This window comes from Triticum aestivum, chromosome 6B (genome assembly GCF_018294505.1).
Source record: "Triticum aestivum cultivar Chinese Spring chromosome 6B, IWGSC CS RefSeq v2.1, whole genome shotgun sequence".
In the NCBI taxonomy this organism is placed as follows: Eukaryota; Viridiplantae; Streptophyta; class Magnoliopsida; order Poales; family Poaceae; genus Triticum; species Triticum aestivum.
The window spans coordinates 447,019,097-447,041,791 of NC_057810.1; positions in this window are offsets into that span (position 1 = coordinate 447,019,097).

A 22,695-nucleotide genomic window follows, 5' to 3' on the forward strand; every position below is an offset into this window, starting at 1 on the left:
GTTCCTTAACGATAGAGAGACAATTGGGATGAACACTTATGGATTTGAGATCCGCGTCCCCTTTACTAGAAGAATCCCCCTTATTTTTAGCAACATAAATAAACTTGGAAGTTTTGGTAGGGGGTTTTGGAGTGTTTTTCATGGAAGAAAACGCGGAACCTAAGTTGGTAATGATATCCTCAAGTTTACCGATTCTTTCAGAATCTAGATCTATTTTTTCATTAACTATAGGTTCTTTCTCTTTAAGATTTTTCAAAGTAACTCCAACCCTAGATCCATATTGGGTAATGTGATTAAGGATCTTTTTATCCAAATTTTCAATCAACTCAACAGTGGCCATTTTGTTTTCAATAATATCAAGCCGTTGCATCACATGTTCTAAAGTTAAAACCATTCCATTAACCAAAAAAGGTGGTGGGCCAAACAAATCTAACATACCATTATAAGCATCAAACGTATGGCTACTCAAGAAATCCCCTCCGGCAACAGTATCAAGAACACATCTATTCCAAGGAGTAATGCCTACATAAAAATTGCGAAGAAGAACAGAAGTAGAAAGCTTACTAGTAGATTTATTTTGAGCATTGCAAATTCTATGCCAAGCATCTTTTACATTTTCTCCCTCCCTTTGCTTAAAATTAAGAATTTCATGTTCGGGAGTGATAACAAGGATAGGAGGACTAGCCATAACGACAAGGTAACCGAACTAACACACGAGCAAACAGAAAAGGCAAGCGGAAAGAGAGGAGGAGATTGGGAAAGAGAGGGAAAATAAAACGGCAAGGGTGAACTGGGGGAGAGGAAAATGAGAGGCAAATGGCAAATAATGTAAATGCGAGGGAGATGAGTTTGTGATGGGTACTTGGTATGTCTTGACTTGAGCGAAGACCTCCCCGGCAGCGGCCCTCGCCAAGGGTGGCGTGACCGGCCTCGTGAGGACCGCTGGCAGGACCAACCTCGCGAGGGGGCTTGGAGGGATCAGCCTCATGAGGATCGCCCGCAAGGTGCTACGTCTTGAGCTTGCGTTGGTTTTCCTTGAAGAGGAAAGGGTGATGCAGCAATAGTAGCGTAAAGTATTTCCCTCAGTTTTTGAGAACCAAGGTATCAATCTAGTAGGAGGCTCCTCAAAAGTCCCACGCACCTACACAAACAAACAAAGAACTCACAACCAACGCAATAAAGAGGTTGTCAATCCCTTCACGGCCACTTGCGAAAGTGAGATCTAATAGAGATAGTATGATAAGATAAATATATTTTTGGTATTTTATAAGATAGATGCAAAAAGTAAAGATGCAAATAAAAGTAGATTGGAAGCAAATATGATAAGAGATGGACCCGACGGCCATAGGTTTCACTAGAGGCTTCTCTCAAGATAGCATAAGTATTATGGTGGTGAACAAATTACTGTCGAGCAATTGATAGAAAAGCGAATAATTATGAGATTATCTAGGCATGATCATGTATATAGGCATCACGTCCGTGACAAGTAGACCGACTCCTGCCTGCATCTACTACTATTACTCCACACATCGACCGACTCCTGCCTGCATCTAGAGTATTAAGTTCATAAAGAATAGAGTAACGCATTAAGCAAGATGACATGATGTAGAAGGATAAACTCATGCAATATGATATAAACCCCATCTTTTTATCCTCGATGGCAACAATACAATACGTGCCTTGCAACCCTTTCTGTCACTGGGTAAGGACACTGCAAGATTGAACCCAAAGCTAAGCACTTCTCACATGGCAAGAAAGATCAATCTAGTAGGCCAAACCAAACTAATAATTCGAAGAGACTTGCAAAGATAACTCAATCAAACATAAAAGAATTCAGAGGATGATTCAAATATTTCTCATAGATAAACTTGATCATAAACCCACAATTCATCGGATCTCGACAAACACACCGCAAAAAGATTTTACATCGAATAGATCTCCACAAGAGAGGGGGAGAACATTGTATTGAGATCCAAAAATAGAGAAGAAGCCATCTAGCTAATAACTATGGACCCGAAGGTCTGTGGTAAATTACTCACAACTCATCGAAGGGGCTATGGTGTTGATGTAGAAGCCCTCCGTGGTCGATTCCCCCTCCGACGGGGCGCCTGCGAAGGCTCCAAGATGGGATCTCGCGGATACAGAAGGTTACGGTGGTGGAAATTGTGTTTCGTTGGCTCCCTAGATGCTTTCAGGGTACGTAGGCTTATATAGGAGGAAGAAGTATGCCGGTGGCCACCTGAGGGGCCCATGAGACAGGGGGCGCGCCCTACCCTCTCGTGGCCGCCTTGGCTGCTTCTTGACTTGCACTCCAAGTCCTCTAGATCACATTCGTTCCAAAAATCACGCTCCCGAAGGTTTCATTCCGTTTGGACTCCGTTTGATATTCCTTTTCTTCGAAATACTGAAATAGGCAAAAAAAACAGCAATACGGGTTGGGTCTCCAGTTAGTAGGTTAGTCCCAGAAATGATATAAATGTGTAAAATAAAGCCCATAAACATCCAAAAGGGGTAATATAATAGCATGGAACAATCAAAAATTATAGATACGTTGGAGACGTATCACAAGGCAACGCAGGACTTCCTCTTCTGCCACCACCACCAAGAAGGAATGACGACCATCATTAGGAAGAGGGGGCTGGGGGCTTCCAGGAGCCGCGTGCAATCGCTTGCATCTTGGGCGGTGCCTAGGCCCCAGCCTCTCAGCGCATATTCAAGCAGTTTGCTCGCGAAGTGAATGCAGTCCTCCCCAAGCTTGAGGCCACGCGCCCCCTCAGGTGGTCCGCGTGCGCCATCATGTTCAGCTCAGCGGATCAGCTCAAATGCGCGGCAACGGCCGGTGTCCTCCCGATGCTCTGTTCCCCAGTCATCAGCAATGTGCAAGTTACCAGGACCCTCATCGACGGCGGAGCAGGGCTCAACATCCTGTCTGTCGAGACGTTCAACAATCTTCAAGTGCCATACGATCAGCTTCAACCAACCAAGCCCTTCTCAGGAGTCACTGATGGTTCCACTGTCCCGATAGGGCATGTCCGCCTCCCTATCACCTTCGGGCAGCGCAAGAACTATCGTACTGAGCTCATTGACTTCGACGTCGCCCACATTCGCCTACCATACAATGCCATCCTCGGGTACCCCGCCCTGGCCAAGTTCATGGCAGTGACTCACCATGGCTACAACGTCCTCAAGATGCCAGGAAGTGGCGGAGTCATCACGGTCCCCTGTGAAGAGAAGGATGCGGTGTGCTCCCTCGAGCGTGCCTTCCAAGCCGCGTCAATCGAGGACCCAGACAGCAAGAGTGGAAACCTTCCTGAAGCAACCCCCAAGAAGAAGAAGATGTCACCTGGCCCAAGGCCTCAGGAGGCAGGCACCTCCGGAGGCGCCACATCCGGACATGCGCCCATCCAAGCGGCGCCACCCTCCGTTGCATAGGGGGGCTCGCCCGGCGCCCTCCTCGGGCAAGGCTCGGGGGCTCTCTCCTGGGGAGCCACTGACTTTGCCAAGATCACGAGGGAGGCGCTCGGGCACCACTTGGAGGCGTGCTTCGCGGCACGTTTCCCTCAGGAAGGCGTAAGGCAAGGAGGGCCCAACCCTCAGGAGTTCATCACCAAGGTCGCTCAGGAGTTGCAGGAATCGAGAGTCATGCGCGGCAACCGCTGCCTGCCCAGCATAGCTCCCCATCCAGGCGAGGATGGCGGGCTGCGCGTCTGCATCGACTACCCATGGCTCAATCGAGTCGCGTCTCAGGAGTGCTTCGGGCCTTTGTGCGCGGGACGTTGTGAGGGTCCACCACACAGCTATGTTCGCATGCCCTTCGACCTGCCGAACGCGGCTGCTGCCCACCAGCGCCTGATGAGAAGCATCCTGGAGGCTCAGGTGGCCAAGCATCATGCGCTCTTGGAGGAAATGGAGATGGACCTCGCCGAGCCGCCCGGACCTCCCGAGCCTCTCGAGGCTCGGAGCTCCTGGGGCTCGTGAGGATTGGCTTCTTCACCATGCACCGTCAACTACTCCGACACTGATTTGTGGGGAACCATGCATGGCAAGATGTTTTGTGGCATTGGCCTTTGATTCTTCAAATAGTTGGAAGGTGGATATGATGTCATCTGTAGTCATTTCCTTGAAGGTATGGTGTTGTCTTATGTCCCACACCATTTGATGATGATATGGAGCAAGAGCATGAAGCAACTTATCCACAAGAAACCTCTTAGTCATATTGAATCCATCTTGAGTCTTGTCACACTCGCATGACTCAATATCCACAGTGAGAGTCATGAGACGCTCAAGGAGTTGATTGGGGGTTTCACCTTTTTCCATACAAAAATTTTGCAATTGCCCTTTGGCAATTTCATATTGAGCACTCCGGAGGGTAGAAGTGCCAGTCCTGGATCGTATAATACTTTCCCATAGTTCCTTGGCACTTTTGATGTGTATGAACGGTCTCCTTTGCTTTTCATCCATACCTCTCCTTATACACATGATTGCCGTGTCATTGAGGTTCTTGTCATATATTTCTCTTGGTGTGGGGTTCTTTGGATCAAGCACATGATAGCCATACTCTATAATCTCCAGCATCTCATCGTTTCCATGTCGAAGATGATCCTGCATAGCAACTTTCCACAATGCAAAATCGGCAGTAGCAGTAAGTAAAGGAGGTTTGCCTTGAGGGTTATATCTTGGTTTCTCAACCTGAGGTCTTGCGTAAAGCCAAGGAACACTGGTGTGTTCATTGCTAGGAGGTTGTTGACCAAGTGATGAAGTAGGCACAATTGGGCTCGGACTCACACCACTTGAGTGTGGTGCAAGCACCGCGGACAATGTGGCTAATCTCAGTTGGACCAAGGCCTCAAGAGAAGCATCATGCTCCTCTTTTTGCTTAGCAAGGGCCCGTTATAGATCCTGAGATGTAAAGGACTTGACTTCAGAAGAAGCCTCGCCTTTATCCTTAGGATCTACAACCAGGGGAGTCCCATCTGGGTTCATCTCACTCTAGGGCAGTTAAGCCACAAGAATAGAGCACGAGGCTCTGATACCAATTGAAAGGATCAAGATGGACCTAGAGGGGGAGGGGGTGAATAGGTACAATTACAAATTTTAATTATTACTAAGCAATTTTAGGCAATAATGCGGAAAATGAAAGTGAGCCTAACAATTGCAAGTATGATACTAATGAGCTAAGCAAGATAATCAAGTGGCACAAATATATGAGTAAGTAAGCACAAGATGAGATAAGTAAGTGCTAAGAGACAAGTAACCACAAGTAGAGAGATAGGGTTAGGAATAACCGCAACTCCGAGAGATGAGGATGTAAGCCGATGTTCACTTCCTTAGAGGGAAGCTACGTCACCGTTTAGAGAGGTGGATGTTACCACGAAGGCACACCAACGCCATGAAGGCTCACCCTATTCTCTCTTTGAGACAACACCACGGAGGCGTTAGTCAACCACTAGTGGTAGACCTTGGGGTGGTCTCCAAACCCTCACAAACTTTTCCGAGGGTAATCACAAAGGTCGATTCCTCTCCGGATGACTCCTACCGCCTAGGAGTCTCCAACCTCCAAGAGTAACAAGAACGATGGGGAACTGCTCAAAACTTGCTCAAGTCACGAATTCCTTTGGTGCAAGGAAGGGGAAGAAGTGGATCTATCACTTGATTGGAGAACTTCTCTCAAAAAGCTCCTAGAACACTTGGAATCTAGGATTTAGTGTGGATGAATGAGAGAGAGAGTGAGGAGTGTTCTTGAGGGGCTCAAAGTGAATGGTCAACCCTCTCCCGTGGAAGGGAAGGGAGTATATATAGGTGGTGGGAAAAGGTGACCGTTTGGGGTACAGGATGGCCGGACGTCCGGAGAACGTCGGACGTCCAGAGAATGGCAGACGTCTGGAGGCCCAAATGGGTCCAGACGTCCGACAGTCATCGGACGACCGGCCGCTGTGAAACGTGTGACCCACAATCCAGTGTACAGGATATGGACATCCGAGCTGGGCCGGACATCCGTAAGAATGCTTCTGATGTGAAAGTGTCGGACGTCCAGAGGGTTTCGGACATCCGTAAAAATGTTTCTATTGTGGAAGTGTCGGACGCCCGGAAGTGTCCGGATGTCCGGGCACTCAGGAAGGACCGGACGTCCGTAGAACACCGGACGTCCGAAGGTGAGGCAGCAACTTTGAGCAAGTTTTTCACAGATCCATCGATCCCCTCTTAATAGTGCAAGATCCCTATACTCAAGAACAAACCATAAATGAAGTCAACATCTTGTATCTCCATTCTTGAGTTATATGCTTCTGTCCCTAGTCATGATCCATGCACACGGTCTTTGGAACATAATCCTGAGATATACTTGATAAACATGATTAGTCCCGAGCATATGTGTTGTCATCAACATCAAAATATGATTAAGGGCATGATTGCACTTTCATATGCTAGTTGCTTCGTTCTATCGCTATACTGCGCTACCTATAACCTATTTATTCAAGCCATCCCATATTGCCATGAACCTCTAACCTTTGACACCTTACCTATGCAAACCATTGATTGGCTATGTTACCGCTTTGCTCAGCCCTCTTATAGCGTTGCTAGCTGCAGGTGAAGTTGAAGATTTCTCCATGGTGGACAGGATTTTGGTTGGGATATCACAATATCTCTTATATTATTAATTCATCTATATATTTGGTAAATGGTGGAAGCCTCGGCCTTTTGCTTGGTGTTTTGTTCCACTCTTGCCGCCCTAGTTTCCGTCATACCGGTGTTATGTTCACGGATTTTGCGTTCCTTACGCGGTCGGGTGATTTATGGGACCCCCTTGACAGTTCGCTTTGAATAAAACTCCTCCAGCAAGGCCCAACCTTGGTTTTACCATTTGCCTCGCCTAGCCCTTTTTCCCTTGGGAGTCGTGCTCTCGAGGGTCATCTTTATTACAGCCCCTCCCGGGCCAATGCTTGTCTAAGTGTTGGTCCAAACTAGAGCACCGTGCGGGACCATCCCTTGGCAACTTGGGTTACGTCGGTACCTGTACGCTTAGCTTATTCGGTGTTGCCCTGAGAACGAGATATATGCAAATCCTATCGGGATTGTCGGCGCATCGGGCGGTCTTACTGGTCTTGTTTTACCATTGTCAAAATGTCTTGTAAACTGGGATTCCGAGTCTAATCGAGTCTTCCCGGGAGAAGGTCTATTCCTTCGTTGATCGCGAGAGCTTGTCATGGGCTAAGTTGGGACACCCCTGCAGGGTATAATCTTTCGAAAGCCGTGCCTGCGGTTATAGGCAGATGGGAATTTGTTAATGTCCGGTTGTAGATAACTTGACACCAGATCCGAATTAAAACGCATCAACCGCGTGTGTAGCCATGATGGTCTCTTCTCGGCGGAGTCCGGGAAGTTAACACGGTTTCTGGGTTATGTTTGACGTAAGTAGGAGTTCAGGATCACTTCTTGATCATTGCTAGCTTCACGACCATTCTGCTTGCTCTCTTCTCGCTCTTATTTGCGTATGTTAGCCACCATATATGCTTAGTCGTTGCTGCAGCCTCACCACTTTACCCCTTCTTTTCCTTTAAGCTTTGCTAGTCTTGATACCCATGTTAATGGGATTGCTGAGTCCTCGTGGCTCAAAGATTACTACAACAACAGATGCAGGTACAGGTTTTGCGATGATCATGACGTGAGAGCGATGTTTGCTTGTCTTGGAGTTCTTCTTCTGATTCTTCTTCGATCAGGGGATAGGTTCCAGGTCGGCAGCCTGGGCTAGCAGGGTGGATGTCGTTTGAGTTTCTGTTTGTGATTCATCCGTAGTCGGATGATGCTCTTATGTATTGTGATGTTGTATTCGTGTGGCATTGTATGCCTCTTGTATGTATCCCCATCTATCATGTAATGTTGATGTAATGATATCCACCTTGCAAAAGCGTTTCAATATGCGGGTCTATCCTTGGTGGGACCTTCGAGTTCCTTTTGGATAGGGTCGCATATTGGGCGTGACAAGTTGGTATCAGAGCCTCGACCGACCTTAGGAGCCCCCTTGATTGATCGTGTAGTCTGGCCGTTGTTGAGTCTAGAAGAAAAACTGTTTTCGGAGTCTAGTTATATCGGAGAGTAGGAATTCTTTTACTCCTCAGTCCCTTCGTCGCTCTGGTCAAGAATCTTGACATAGGTGTTTTGAATCACGCAGTTGGTTTTCACGCAGTTGGTTTTCCGGTAGTCGTTCCTCAGCTCTTTTCATCCGGTGCATTTCTCGTCAAGTCGACTCGACCCTCTTCATCTTTGAGTACAATCCTCAGTTGTTTTTTCCCACCCGCCCACCCCTTTTTCTCCTCAGAGCCAGAGTCCGTAATCGAGTATCCATCCTACTCGTGTGAAGTCTTTGTTTTCTTTCCTCAAAGATTTCAACCGGTGTTTTCTCTTCAAGATATTTGTCGATTTCCCCTCCCAGTTGCATTTGTTTCCCGCCCTCCCACCCTTTTCTTCCCGGAGCCTGACTCTCTTTCGACCATTAATTTCGTTCGTGCGGAGCCTCTTCAGTCTTCTCTCAATCATTTCAACCGGTGAATTCTCGTCTTGGTGGACATTCTTCGTCTCTTTTCTCTCTTGTGGATTCAATTCAAGTTTTTCGGGTGATCATATTCTTTCCCTCGGCTCAAGTGTCCGCCTTGCTCGTTCGCCTCTCGCCAGTTCATCCTTCCGGAGTAAGCAAGACATCTCAGGAGATTCGTCTGTGTTCCAATTAATTCGAGGTTGTCACCTCATTCAAATATTTCAATTGTTCCGGTGGATCATCTATCTCTTCAACAAACCTTTCCAACGGTGTTATCTCTTCAATGGGCCCTAACTCACAGGTCTTTTTCCAGGATCTTACCTGACTCTTCTAATTTCCCGGAGCTATTCTCAAATCCTTTTTGAAGTTTGAAGTAAGAATGGATTCCATCAGTCACATGCCTTCTTCAAAATCAATTTCAAATTCTTTTCATTGTTGGCTCAACCTCTTCGTTTTCCATTCTCCCGGAGTATCTCAGTAATTTTGGTGGTGTTTTCCCGTGATCATTTGAAGACCGAAGAAGAGTTTTTTTCCCTCTAATTCTTGTCCGTCCTCTCGAAGATTCGTCGTTCTAGATTCATATCACCCTCTCGATTTATTTCAGTTGTCAGATATTCTTTTCATCCATCCGGAGTATGTCAGAAGTTGTTTTCCATTTCTTTTCACCGAAGGCCATCGTTCCAGAAGAATTCTTCGCTCTCACATTTCAGCTACCGTTATCCAATTATCCTGGTGATTCAGTCTCTTTCATCAGTCATTTTCGAATTCTTACGGTGGTTCGTTCAGATTCTTTTTCCTTTGTTATCATATCAATTCATTCGTTCTTTCAATCTACTGGTGGTTCATGAAGACTTTCTCAAGTTTGCGACATGTCACTTCTCAATCCTTTTCAGGAAGAATAAGTAATATGCAAAATCCATTGTTTCTCATCAATTTAATTGGTGGAGGATAAGCATACAATAAATCTTATTCTTATTTCATTCAAGTGAGTAATCTTTTCCTTCAGAGTTTATTCGTGAGGAATAAATTCTAGTTCCAAGTGTTTCCATTTTTTTTCTTATCCGGAGTTCAAATTTCCTCGACCATTTCGTCGGAACCTCCATCTAAATCATCGCAAGGCTCATCTTATTCTTTCATCCTTCATTCTATCTCATCATCCTTTTGTTACCGGAGTTCTTCATGGTGGTTCTTCATGATTTAATTCATTCTTCAAGAGTTCATCAAGATTTGTCGGTGGAATTCAAGTATCTTTTCTTCTCGCATCTCGAAGTGTAAATAATTCTTCATTTTCTTCTGAAGTGGAGTTTTGCATTTGTTTGTCCTTCTCAGCTATTCAATTTTACCACTTGTGGTCGGAGATCACCTGATAATTTTGAGATGTTATCTATAAGTCCACAACAAGCTTATTCTTACGTTGTTGGTTTTCTCAACAACTAAATTCAATCCTTATAAATTCTTTTCATTCCACTCTTTCAATTCTTCCGGAGGCATTGCTTTGTTCACCTCGTCAAGTATCATTCCGTCCTCTCAAGTTCATGTTCTATTCTTTCCATGTTCAGCCGGAGTGCTTCCTAAATCCTTTCAGTCTTATTCATTTCTTATCTCGTTCTAACCGGAGAGGTGTCATAGTCTATCTGATTCCGAGAGCTTTCGATTCTCGTCATTCTCGTCGTTCCTCTCTTCTTCTCGAGTGCTCTCGATTCTTTGCTGCTTCTCTTGAGTTCTTGCTTCACCTCATCTCTTTTCCCTTCCGTCTCGATCCTAAGATCTCGGGACGAGATCTCTTGTTAGTGGAGGAGTGTTGTAACGCCCCGGATTCGTTGCGCCAGGTGTCTGCCAGTTATTCACCGTTGTTGCCATGTCATTTGCTTGCGTGTTGCATTTTATCATGTCATCATGTGCATTGCATTGCATACGTGTCCGTCTCATGCATCCGAGTCTTTTCCCCGTTGTCCGTTTTGCAATCCGGCGCTCCTATGCCCTCCGGCGTTCCCCTTTCGTCTCTCATTGTGAGCGGGTGTTAAACATTCTCGGAATGGCCCGAGTCTTGCCAAGCGGCCTTGGTATACCACCGATAGACCGCCTGTCAAGTTTCGTGCCATTTGGAGGTCGTTTGGTACTCCAACGGTTAACCGGGTAACCGTATAGCCCCTCTCTCTTTGCAGCCCAACACCCCTTCCCAAAACCCATCTAACTCCCCTCCATGCTCTCGGTCGTTCGATCACGATCGCATGGCCGAAAACCGCTCCTCATTTGGACTCTCCTAGCTCCCTCTACCTATAAATATGTGCCCCTCCCGGATTTTTCGCGCAGATGAAACGCTAGCCTCGTATTCCTCCGCGCGCCGGACACGTCCGGACGGCGCCGGACATGTCCGCCGCCCTCAGCCACGTCGCCCCGGCGAATCAGCCGCCACCACATCATCGCGCCGCCGCCCACAGCCAATCCCACCGCGCCACCTCGCCCGCGCCCTCCCTCTCTCTACTCGCGCCCGCGCCGGCCCACGCAGGCCCGGGCCAGGCCCGCGCCGACCGCGACCGGGCCCGAGGCGTCCGCCTCGCCCGCGCCGCCGCCCATTCCGTGCCGCCGCACCAGGACCCCGCCGCCGTGGCGCCCTCGCCGGCCGCCGTTGACCCCGGACGCACCCTCCCCGCGCCGCCCCACTCCTCCCTCGTTCGCGCCGCCGCCTCCCTGTCGCCGGCCGCCGCGCCACCGCTCGACGCCGTGCGCCTCGCCAGCCGTGAGTTCCGGACATCGCGAGCCGCCCCAACTCCGACCAGCCTCCTCCTCGCCGCCCTTCCTCCTCCCCCGCGACGAGCAACTTCGGCGACCTCGGCTCCATCTCCGGCGGCGAGCTCCGGTCGTCCTCGTCATCCGCGTCCAGATCCAGATCCGGATCACGGAGGTGATTTTTTTGCCTAAGTTCCAGATTTGCTCATAATCATGCCATGTTCGTCATGCCGTATCTCTGCATCCGTAGCTCCATTTTGTGCATGTAATATGTCAAATTGTTCGCTTCGATGAATAGATCATTTCATTCCATTGCATCATATTCATTTGAGGTCATCTTGATGCCTGAATCATCATTGTAAGAGTGCTTCATGATGTTTTATGCTGTTTGTTATCAGAACGAGCTCTTTTGTCATTTTGGCATGATTGATGTGTGCATCCTATGAGGTTGATGTCTACATGTGTTTTGAACTATGCCATGTCTTCTTTAAAGTGGTGTATGCCATGTATTTTTGTGATCAATGTGGTGACTAGCACAAGCATGCAAACTAGGCATCGTGATGTTGCTGATTTTAGTCCCTGTTCTGCTGTTATTGTGATGCCATGTAAACTTGATGCTACAGAGAGATCCATGCATATTTTGAGATACTTCAGTAAGGGTGTTTTGAACATGTGGTTATTTTCTATCCATCCATGCCCTTGGTTGCAATTATGGAGTAGTCTAGCATGTCATTTTGGTGCTCTACTTTTGCTTCAAATTGTTTCCTGGCAGATTGTTTACATGTTATTCAATTTTGTCGAGGTTGTTATAGTTGATCCTTGCATGCTATGAACTTGTTCTTGACTTGGTTTGTTTCACAAACATGTCTTCTTGATGATGCTATGCTTATCTTGTCATGCAATGACTTGTGGTGAGTGAATCGAGCTTGTTAAGTAGGGTACATGATGTTGCTGCTTTGCTAGGCTGAATCTGTTATTTCGTGATGCTATATAAACATGTTGCTACTAATCATTCTATGCATAATCTGGAGATGTTCTATAAACATGTTTTGATCTACATGTCGTCCTCTATCCATCCATGCCCCTAGTTGCATTTATAGGTTGTTGTAGCTTGTTGTAATCTTGCTCTAAAGTTGCTTCATAATGTTGCTGTCAGCCTGTTAACATTAAGTTCAGTTGTTTCCATGATTGTTGCTAGTGATCCATGCACCCTATGGACTTGCTATTGTCATGCTTAGCTTTGCAAATATGTCTTCTTACTGTTGGTTGCCTTGCCATGCCATGTAATACTCTGTAGTGAGTTGCACAAGCTCATCAACATGCCTTCATAATTATGTTCCTGCCATGTATGAATCTGTAATATAACTTGCTATGTTTACGTGGGTGCCATCATATTTTCTGATCCTTTTTGGCTTATGGTCACTAAGGGACTGTTGATCTATGCATTTAGTAGATTCATTCCATGTCTTTGTTTGCCATGATAAGTTCCTGTAACATGTTGTTTGATAGCTCTGAACATTGCATCGTGATGTTATTTTCTGCAAAGTCTGAAATTGTTATAACTTGCAATCTTACCATGTGTGTTTGAGTATGTTCTAGTGATTTCTAGAGATAGCTCAGTGTTCATGTTTTGTTGTGCTTTACCTGTACATCATGCCCATGCCTTTTTTATGATATTGAGGTGTTGTAGCATGTTGTTTTGATGTTTGCAATATGCCTAGTTGCTGTTTTGGACAGATTGTTGCTATAACTTGTTCCATGTGTGTGTGTTGAACCGTTGCTCCGTTTTGATTGTGCTCTATATGAAACTTGCTTAGAATTGCATGTAGCTTCATATTATCATGTTGCATCCTTGTTTTGAGGTGTTTGCTTGATGTTTGGGTGCATTTTGCATCAATGCCATGTTTAACTTGTTTTGCTCATATCTTCTAGGCCGTAGCTCCGAACTAAATGATCTTTATATGTAACTTGACTAGAATCTCGTATAGATCGTCTTTGTGCATCTTAACTTGCTGTTTAACAACTCGAACATAAGGTTTATTCAGATCTGGACCAATTTCGAAATTTGCATATGAGGACTTACCGGAATTGTTATATGTTGTTCTCGGCCTCATTTAAACTTGCCTTGATGTGTTGCTCTCGTTTGCATCATCCCTTGCCATGAGTAGCTTCATGTAGCCTTGTCATGCGTCATGCTTGGTTGCACATCATGCCTTGTTCATGTGTGGTGTGTTTACTATGTTGTGTGTTTCTTTTCGATAGTTCCTGTTTCGTTGCGATCGTGAGGATTCGTTCGTCTACGCTTGGTTCGTCTTCGTGGCTTCATCTTCTTCATGGACTCGTTCTTCTTCCTTGCGGGATTTCAGGCAAGATGACCGCTACCCTGGATCTCACTACTATCATTGCTATGCTAGTTGCTTCGTTCTATCGCTATGCTGCGCTACCTATCACCTGTTTATTCAAGCCATCCCATATTGCCATGAACCTCTAACCTTTGACACCTTACCTATGCAAACCATTGATTGGCTATGTTACCGCTTTGCTCAGCCCTCTTATAGCGTTGCTAGCGGCAGGTGAAGTTGAAGATTTCTCCATGGTGGACAGGATTTTGGTTGGGATATCACAATATCTCTTATATTATTAATGCATCTATATATTTGGTAAAGGGTGGAAGGCTCGGCCTTTTGCCTGGTGTGTTGTTCCACTCTTGCCGCCCTAGTTTCCGTCATACCGATGTTATGTTCCCAGATTTTACGTTCCTTACGCGGTCGGGTGATTTATGGGACCCCCTTGACAGTTCGCTTTGAATAAAACTCCTCCAGCAAGGCCCAACCTTGGTTTTACCATTTGCCTCACCTAGCCCTTTTTCCCTTGGGAGTCGCGCTCTCGAGGGTCATCTTTATTACAGCCCCCCGGGCTAATGCTTGTCTAAGTGTTGGTCCAAACTAGAGCACCGTGCGGGACCATCCCTTGGCAACTTGGGTTACGTCGGTACCTGTACGCTTAGCTTATCCGGTGTTGCCCTGAGAACGAGATATGTGCAGCTCCTATCGGGATTGTCGGCGCATCGGGCGGTCTTGCTGGTCTTGTTTTACCATTGTCGAAATGTCTTGTAAACCGGTATTCCGAGTCTGATCGGGTCTTACTGGGAGAAGGTCTATTCCTTCGTTGATCGCGAGAGCTTGTCATGGGCTAAGTTGGGACACCCTGCAGGGTATAATCTTTCGAAAGCCGTGCCTGCGGTTATAGGCATATGGGAATTTTTTAATGTCTGGTTGTAGATAACTTGACACCAGATCCAAATTAAAACGCATCAACCGCGTGTGTAGCCGTGATGGTCTCTTCTCGGCGGAGTCCGGGAAGTGAACACGGTTTCTGGGTTATGTTTGACGTAAGTAGGAGTTCAGGATCACTTCTTGATCATTGCTAGCTTCACGACCGTTCCTGCTTGCTCTCTTCTCGCTCTTATTTGCGTATGTTAGCCACCATATATGCTTAGTCGCTGCTGCAGCCTCACCACTTTACCCCTTCCTTTCCTTTAAGCTTTGCTAGTCTTGATACCCATGTTAATGGGATTGCTGAGTCCTCGTGGCTCACAGATTACTACAACAACAATGCAGGTACAGGTTTTGCGATGATCATGACGTGAGAGCGATGTTTGCTTGTCTTGGAGTTCTTCTTCTGATTCTTCTTTGATCAGGGGATAGGTTCCAGGTCGGCAGCCTGGGCTAGCAGGGTGGATGTCGTTTGAGTTTCTGTTTGTGATTCATCCGTAGTCGGATGATGCTCTTATGTATTGTGATGTTGTATTCGTGTGGCATTGTATGCCTCTTGTATGTATCCCCATCTATCATGTAATGTTGATGTAATGATATCCACCTTGCAAAAGCGTTTCAATATGCGGGTCTATCCTTGGTGGGACCTTCGAGTTCCTTTTGGATAGGGTCGCATATTGGGCGTGACAAGTTGGTATCAGAGCCTCGACCGACCTTAGGAGCCCCCTTGATTGATCGTGTAGTCTGGCCGTTGTTGAGTCTAGAAGAAAAACTGTTTTCGGAGTCTAGTTATATCGGAGAGTAGGAATTCTTTTACTCCTCAGTCCCTTCGTCGCTCTGGTCAAGAATCTTGACGTAGGTGTTTTGAATTACTCCTCTTCCCCTTTCAAATTTTTCTTTTGGATCACGCAGTTGGTTTTCCGGTAGTCGTTCCTCAGCTCTTTTCATCCGGTGCATTTCTCGTCAAGTCGACTCGACCCTCTTCATCTTTGAGTTCAATCCTCAGTTGTTGTTTTTTCCACCCGCCCACCCCTTTTTCTCCTCAGAGTCGGAGTCCATAATCGAGTATCCATCCTACTCGTGTGAAGTCTTTGTTTTCTTTCCTCAATGATTTCAACCGGTGTTTTCTCTTCAAGATATTTGTCGATTTCCCCTCCCAGTTGCATTTGTTTTCCCGCCCTCCCACCCTTTTCTTCCCGGGGCCTGACTCTCTTTCGACCATTAATTTCATTCGTGCGGAGCCTCTTCAGTCTTCTCTCAATCATTTCAACCTATGAATTCTCGTCTCGGTGGACATTCTTCATCTCTTTTCTCTCTGGTGGATTCAATTCAAGTTTTTCGGGTGATCATATTCTTTCCCTCGGCTCAAGTGTCCTCCTTGCTTGTTCGCCTCTCGCCAGTTCATCCTTCCGGAGTAAGCAAGACATCTCAGGAGATTCGTCTGTGTTCCAATTAATTTGAGGTTGTCACCTCATTCAAATATTTCAATTGTTCCGGTGCATCATCTATCTCTTCAACAAACCTTTCCAATGGTGTTATCTCTTCAATGCGCCCTAACCCACAGGTCTTTTTCCAGGATCTTACCTGACTCTTCTAATTTCTCGGAGCTATTCTCAAATCCTTTTTGAAGTTTGACGTAAGAATGGATTCCATCAGTCACATGCCTTCTTCAAAATCAATTTCAAATTCTTTTCATTGTTGGCTCAACCTCTTCGTTTTCCATTCTCCCGGAGTATCTCAGTAATTTTGGTGGTGTTTTCCCGTCATCATTTGAAGACCGAAGAAGAGTTTTTTTTCCCTCTAATTCTTGTCCGTCCTCTCGAAGATTCGTGGTTCTAGCTTCATATCACCCTCTCGATTTATTTCAGTTGTCAGATATTCTTTTCATCCATCCGGAGTATGTCGGAAGTTGTTTTCCATTTCTTTTCACCGAAAGCCATCGTTCCAGAAGAATTCTTCGCTCTCACATTTCAGCTACCGTTATCCAATTATCCTGGTGATTCAGTCTCTTTCATCAGTCATTTTCGAATTCTTATGGTGGTTCGTTCAGATTCTTTTTCCTTTGTTATCATATCAATTCATTCGTTCTTTCAATCTACCGGTGGTTCATGAAGACTTTCTCAAGTTTGCGACATGTCACTTCTCAATCCTTTTCAGGAAGAATAAGTAATATGCAAAATCCATTGTTTCTCATCAATTTAATTGGTGGAGGATAAGCATACAATAAATCTTATTCTTATTTCATTCAAGTGAGTAATCTTTTCCTTCAGAGTTTGTTCGTGAGGAATAAATTCTAGTTCCAAGTGTTTCCATTTTTTTTCTTATCCGGAGTTCAAATTTCCTCGACCATTTCATCGGAACCTCCATATAAATCATCGCAAGGCTCATCTTATTCTTTCATCCTTCATTCTATCTCATCATCCTTTTGTTACCGGAGTTCTTCATGGTGGTTCTTCATGATTTGATTCATTCTTCAAGAGTTCATCAAGATTTGTCGGTGGAATTCAAGTATCTTTTCTTCTCGCATCTCGAAGTGTAAATAATTCTTCATTTTCTTCTGAAGTGGAGTTTTGCATTTGTTTGTCCTTCTCAGCTATTCAATTTTACTGCTTGTGGTCGGAGATCACCTGATAAATTTGAGATGTTATCTATAAGTCCACAACAAGCTTATTCTTTCGTTGTTGGTTTTCTCAACAACTAAATTCAATCCTTATAAATTCTTTTCGTTCCACTCTTTCAATTCTTCCGAAGGCATTGCTTTGTTCACCTCGTCAAGTATCATTCCGTCCTCTCAAGTTCATGTTCTATTCTTTCCATGTTAAGCCGGAGTGCTGCCTAAATCCTTTCAGTCTTATTCATTTCTTATCTCGTTCTAACCGGAGTGGTTTCATAGTCTATCTGATTCCGAGAGCTTTCGATTCTCGTCATTCTCGTCGTTCCTCTCTTCTTCTCGAGTGCTCTCGATTCCTTGCTGCTTCTCTTGAGTTCTTGCTTCACCTCATCTCTTTTCCCTTCCATCTCGGTCCTAAGATCTCGGGACGAGATCTCTTGTTAGTGGAGGAGTGTTGTAACGCCCCGGATTCGTTACGCCAGGTGTCTGCCAGTTATTCGCCGTTGTTGCCATGTCATTTGCTTGCGTGTTGCATTTTATCATGTCATCATGTGCATTGCATTGCATACGTGTTCGTCTCATGCATCCGAGTCTTTTCCCCGTTGTCCGTTTTGCAATCCGGCGCTCCTATGCCCTCCGGCGTTCCCCTTTCGTCTCTCGTTGTGAGCGGGTATTCAACGTTCTCGGAATGGCCCGAGTCTTGCCAAGCGGCCTTGGTATACCACCGGTAGACCGCCTGTCATGTTTCGTGCCATTTGGAGGTCGTTTGGTACTCCAACGGTTAACCGGGTAACCGTATAGCCCCTCTCTCTTTGCAGCCCAACATCCCTTCCAAAGTGGCCCAAAACCCATCTAACTCCCCTCCATGCTCTCGGTCGTTCGATCACTATCGCGTGGCCGAAAACCACTCCTCATTTGGACTCTCCTAGCTCCCTCTACCTATAAATATGTGCCCCTCCCGGATTTTTCGCGCAGATGAAACCCTAGCCTCGTCTTCCTCCGCGCGCTGGACACGTCCGGACGGCGCCGGACATGTCCGCCGCCCTCAACCACGTCGCCCCGGCGAATCAGCCGCCACAACGTCATCGCGCCGCCGCCCACAGCCAATCCCACTGCGCCACCTCGCCCGCGCCCTCCCTCTCTCTCCTCGCGCCCGCGCCGGCCCGCCCAGGCCCGGGCCAGGCCCGCCCCGACCGCGACCGGGCCCGAGGCGTCCACCTCGCCCGCGCCGCTGCCCGTTCCGCGCCGCCGCGCCGGGACCCCGCCGCCGTGGGGCCCTCGCCGGCCGCCGTTGACCCCGGTCGCCGCCTCCCTGCGTCGCCCCGCTCCTCCCTCGTTCGCGCCGCCGCCTCCCTGTGCGCCGGCCACCGCGCCACTGCTCAACGCCGCGCGCCTCGCCGGCCGCGAGTTCCGGACACCGCGAGCCGCCCCAACTCCGGCCAGCCTCCTCCTCGCCGCCCTTCCTCCTCCCCCGCGACTAGCAACTCCGGCGACCTCGGCTCCATCTCCGGCGGCGAGCTCCGGTCGTCCTCGTCATCCGCGTCCAGATCCAGATCCGGATCTCGGAGGTGATTTTTTTGCCCGTCCCAGATTTTGCTCATAATCATGCCATGTTCGTCATGTCGTATCTCTGCATCCGTAGCTCAGTTTTGTGCGTGTAATATGTCAAATTGTTCGTCTCGACGAGTAGATCATTTCATTCCATTGCATCATATTCATTTGAGGTCATCTTGATGCCTGAATCATCATTGTAAGAGTGCTTCATGATGTTTTCTGCTGTGTGTTATCAGAACGAGCTCTTTTGTCATTTTTGCCATGATTGATGTGTGCATCCTATGAGGTTGATGTTTACATGTGTTTTGAACTATGCCATGTCTTCTTTAAAGTGGTGTATACCATGTATTTTTGTGATCAATGTGGTGACTAGCACAAGCATGCAAACTAGGCATCGTGATGTTGCGGATTTTAGTCCCTGTTCTGCTATTATTGTGATGCCATGTAAACTTGATGCTACAGAGAGATCCATGCATATTTTGAGATACTTCAGTAAGGGTGTTTTGAACATGTGGTTATTTATATCCATCCCTGCCCTTGGTTGCAATTATGGAGTAGTCTAGCATGTCATTTTGGTGCTCTACTTTTGCTTCAAGATGTTTCCTGGCAGATTGTTTACATGTTATTCAATTTTGCCGAGGTTGTTATAGTTGATCCTTGCATGCTATGAACTTGTTCTTGACTTGGTTTGTTTCACAAACATGTCTTCTTGATGATGCTATGCTTATCTTGTCATGCAATGACTTGTGGTGAATGAATCGAGTTTGTTAAGTAGGGTCCATGATGTTGCTGCTTTGCTAGGCTGAATCTGTTATTTTGTGATGCTATATAAACATGTTGCTACTAATCATTCTATGCATAATCTGGAGATGTTCTATAAACATGTTTTGATCTACATGTCGTCCTCTATCCATCCATGCCCCTGGTTGCATTTATAGGTTGCTGTAGCTTGTTGTAATCTTGCTCTAAAGTTGCTTCATAATGTTGCTGTCAGCCTGTTAACATTAAGTTCAGTTGTTTCCATGATTGTTGCTAGTGATCCATGCACCCTATGGACTTGCTATTGTCATGCTTAGCTTTCAAAATATGTCTTCTTACTGTTGGTTGCCTTGCCATGCCATGTAATACTCTGTAGTGAGTTGCACAAGCTCATCAACATGCCTTCATAATTATGTTCCTGCCATGTATGAATCTGTAATATAACTTGCTATGTTTACGTGGGTGCCATCATATTTTCTGATCCTTTTTGGCTTATGGTCAGTAAAGGACTTTTGATCTATGCATTTAGTAGATTCATTCCATGCCTTTGTTTGCCATGATAAGTTCCTGTAACATGTTGTTTGATAGCTCTGAACATTGCATCGTGATGTTATTTTCTGCAAAGTCTGAAATTGTTATAACTTGCAATCTTACCATGTGTATTTGAGTATGTTCTATTGATTTCTAGAGATAGCTCAGTGTTCATGTTTTGTTGTGCTTTACCTGTACATCATGCCCATGCTTTTTTATTATATTGAGGTGCTGTAGCATGTTGTTTTGATGCTTGCAATATGCCTAGTTGCTGTTTTGGACAGATTGTTGCTATAACTTGTTCCATGTGTGTGTGTTGAACCGTTGCTTCCGTTTTGAGTGTGCTCTATATGAAACTTGCTTAGAATTGCATGTAGCTTCATATTATCATGTTGCATCCTTGTTTTGAGGTGTTTGCTTGATGTTTGGGTGCATTTTGCATCAATGCCATGTTTAACTTGTTTTGCTCATATCTTCTAGGCCGTAGCTCCGAACTAAATGATCTTTATATGTAACTTGACTAGAATCTCGTGTAGATCATCTTTGTGCATCTTAACTTGCTGTTTAACAACTCGAACATAAGGTTTATTCAGATCTGGACCAATTTCGAAATTTGCATATGAGGACTTACCGGAATTGTTATATGTTGTTCCTGGCCTCATTTAAACTTGCCTTGATGTGTTGCTCTCGTTTGCATCATCCCTTTCCATGAGTAGCTTCATGTAGCTTTGTCATGCGTCATGCTTGGTTGCACATCATGCCTTGTTCATGTGTGGTGTGTTTACTATGTTGTGTGCTTCTTTTCGATAGTTCTTGTTTCGTTGCGATCGTGAGGATTCGTTCGTCTACGCTTGGTTCGTCTTCGTGGCTTCATCTTCTTCATGGACTCGTTCTTCTTCCTTGCGGGATTTCAGGCAAGATGACCGCTACCCTGGATCTCACTACTATCATTGTTGTGCTAGTTGCTTCGTTCTATCGCTATGTTGCGCTACCTATCACCTGTTTATTCAAACCATCCCATATTGCCATGAACCTCTAACCTTTGACACCTTACCTATGCAAACCATTGATTGGCTATGTTACCGCTTTGCTCAGCCCTCTTATAGCATTGCTAGCTGCAGGTGAAGTTGAAGATTTCTCCATGGTGGACAGGATTTTGGTTGGGATATCACAATATCTCTTATATTATTAATGCATCTATATATTTGGTAAAGGGTGGAAGGCTCGGCCTTTTGCCTGGTGTTTTGTTCCACTCTTGCCGCCCTAGTTTCCGTCATACCGGTGTTATGTTCCCGGATTTTGCGTTCCTTACGCGGTCGGGTGATTTATGGGACCCCCTTGACAGTTCGCTTTGAATAAAACTCCTCCAGCAAGGCCCAACCTTGGTTTTACCATTTGCCTCACCTAGCCCTTTTTCCCTTGGGAGTCGCGCTCTCGAGGGTCATCTTTATTACAGCCCCCCGGGCCAATGCTTGTCTAAGTGTTGGTCCAAACTAGAGCACCGTGCGGGACCATCCCTTGGCAACTTGGGTTACGTCGGTACCTGTACGCTTAGCTTATCCGGTGTTGCCCTGAGAACGAGATATGTGCAGCTCCTATCGGGATTGTCGGCGCATCGGGCGGTCTTGCTGGTCTTGTTTTACCATTGTCGAAATGTCTTGTAAACCGGGATTCTGAGTCTGATCGGGTCTTCCTAGGAGAAGGTCTATTCCTTTGTTGATCGCGAGAGCTTGTCATGGGCTAAGTTGGGACACCCCTGCAGGGTATAATCTTTCGAAAGCCGTGCATGCGGTTATAGGCAGATGGGAATTTGTTAATGTCCGGTTGTAGATAACTTGAGACCAGATCCGAATTAAAACGCATCAACCGCGTGTGTACCGTGATGGTCTCTTCTCGGCGGAGTCCGGGAAGTGAACACGGTTTCTGGGTTATGTTTGACGTAAGTAGGAGTTCAGGATCACTTCTTGATCATTGCTAGCTTCACGACCGTTCTGCTTGCTCTCTTCTCGCTCTTATTTGCGTATGTTAGCCACCATATATGCTTAGTCGCTGCTGCAGCCTCGCCACTTTACCCCTTCCTTTCCCTTTAAGCTTTGCTAGTCTTGATACCCATGTTAATGGGATTGCTGAGTCCTCGTGGCTCACAGATTACTACAACAACAGATGCAGGTACATGTTTTGCGATGATCATGACGTGAGAGCGATGTTTGCTTGTCTTGGAGTTCTTCTTCTGATTCTTCTTCGATCAGGGGATAGGTTCCAGGTCGGCAGCCTGGGCTAGCAGGGTGGATGTCGTTTGAGTTTCTGTTTGTGATTCATCCGTAGTCGGATGATGCTCTTATGTATTGTGATGTTGTATTCGTGTGGCATTGTATGCCTCTTGTATGTATCCCCATCTATCATGTAATGTTGATGTAATGATATCCACCTTGCAAAAGCGTTTCAATATGCGGGTCTATCCTTGGTGGGACCTTCGAGTTCCTTTTGGATAGGGTTCGCATATTGGGCGTGACATTTAGGCCTTTCAACGGACCAAGATGATGGGGCCCATGATGCGGATCATACAACGTGATTGCATGACGGCCCGATTATGTACCGTAATTTTACGGTTTGGCTAGTTTACTGCGAAGATAGGATATATATATATATATAGTAAAATAACTACAGCATCTTGATTAAGAAAAAACCTAGACTATACAATAAAG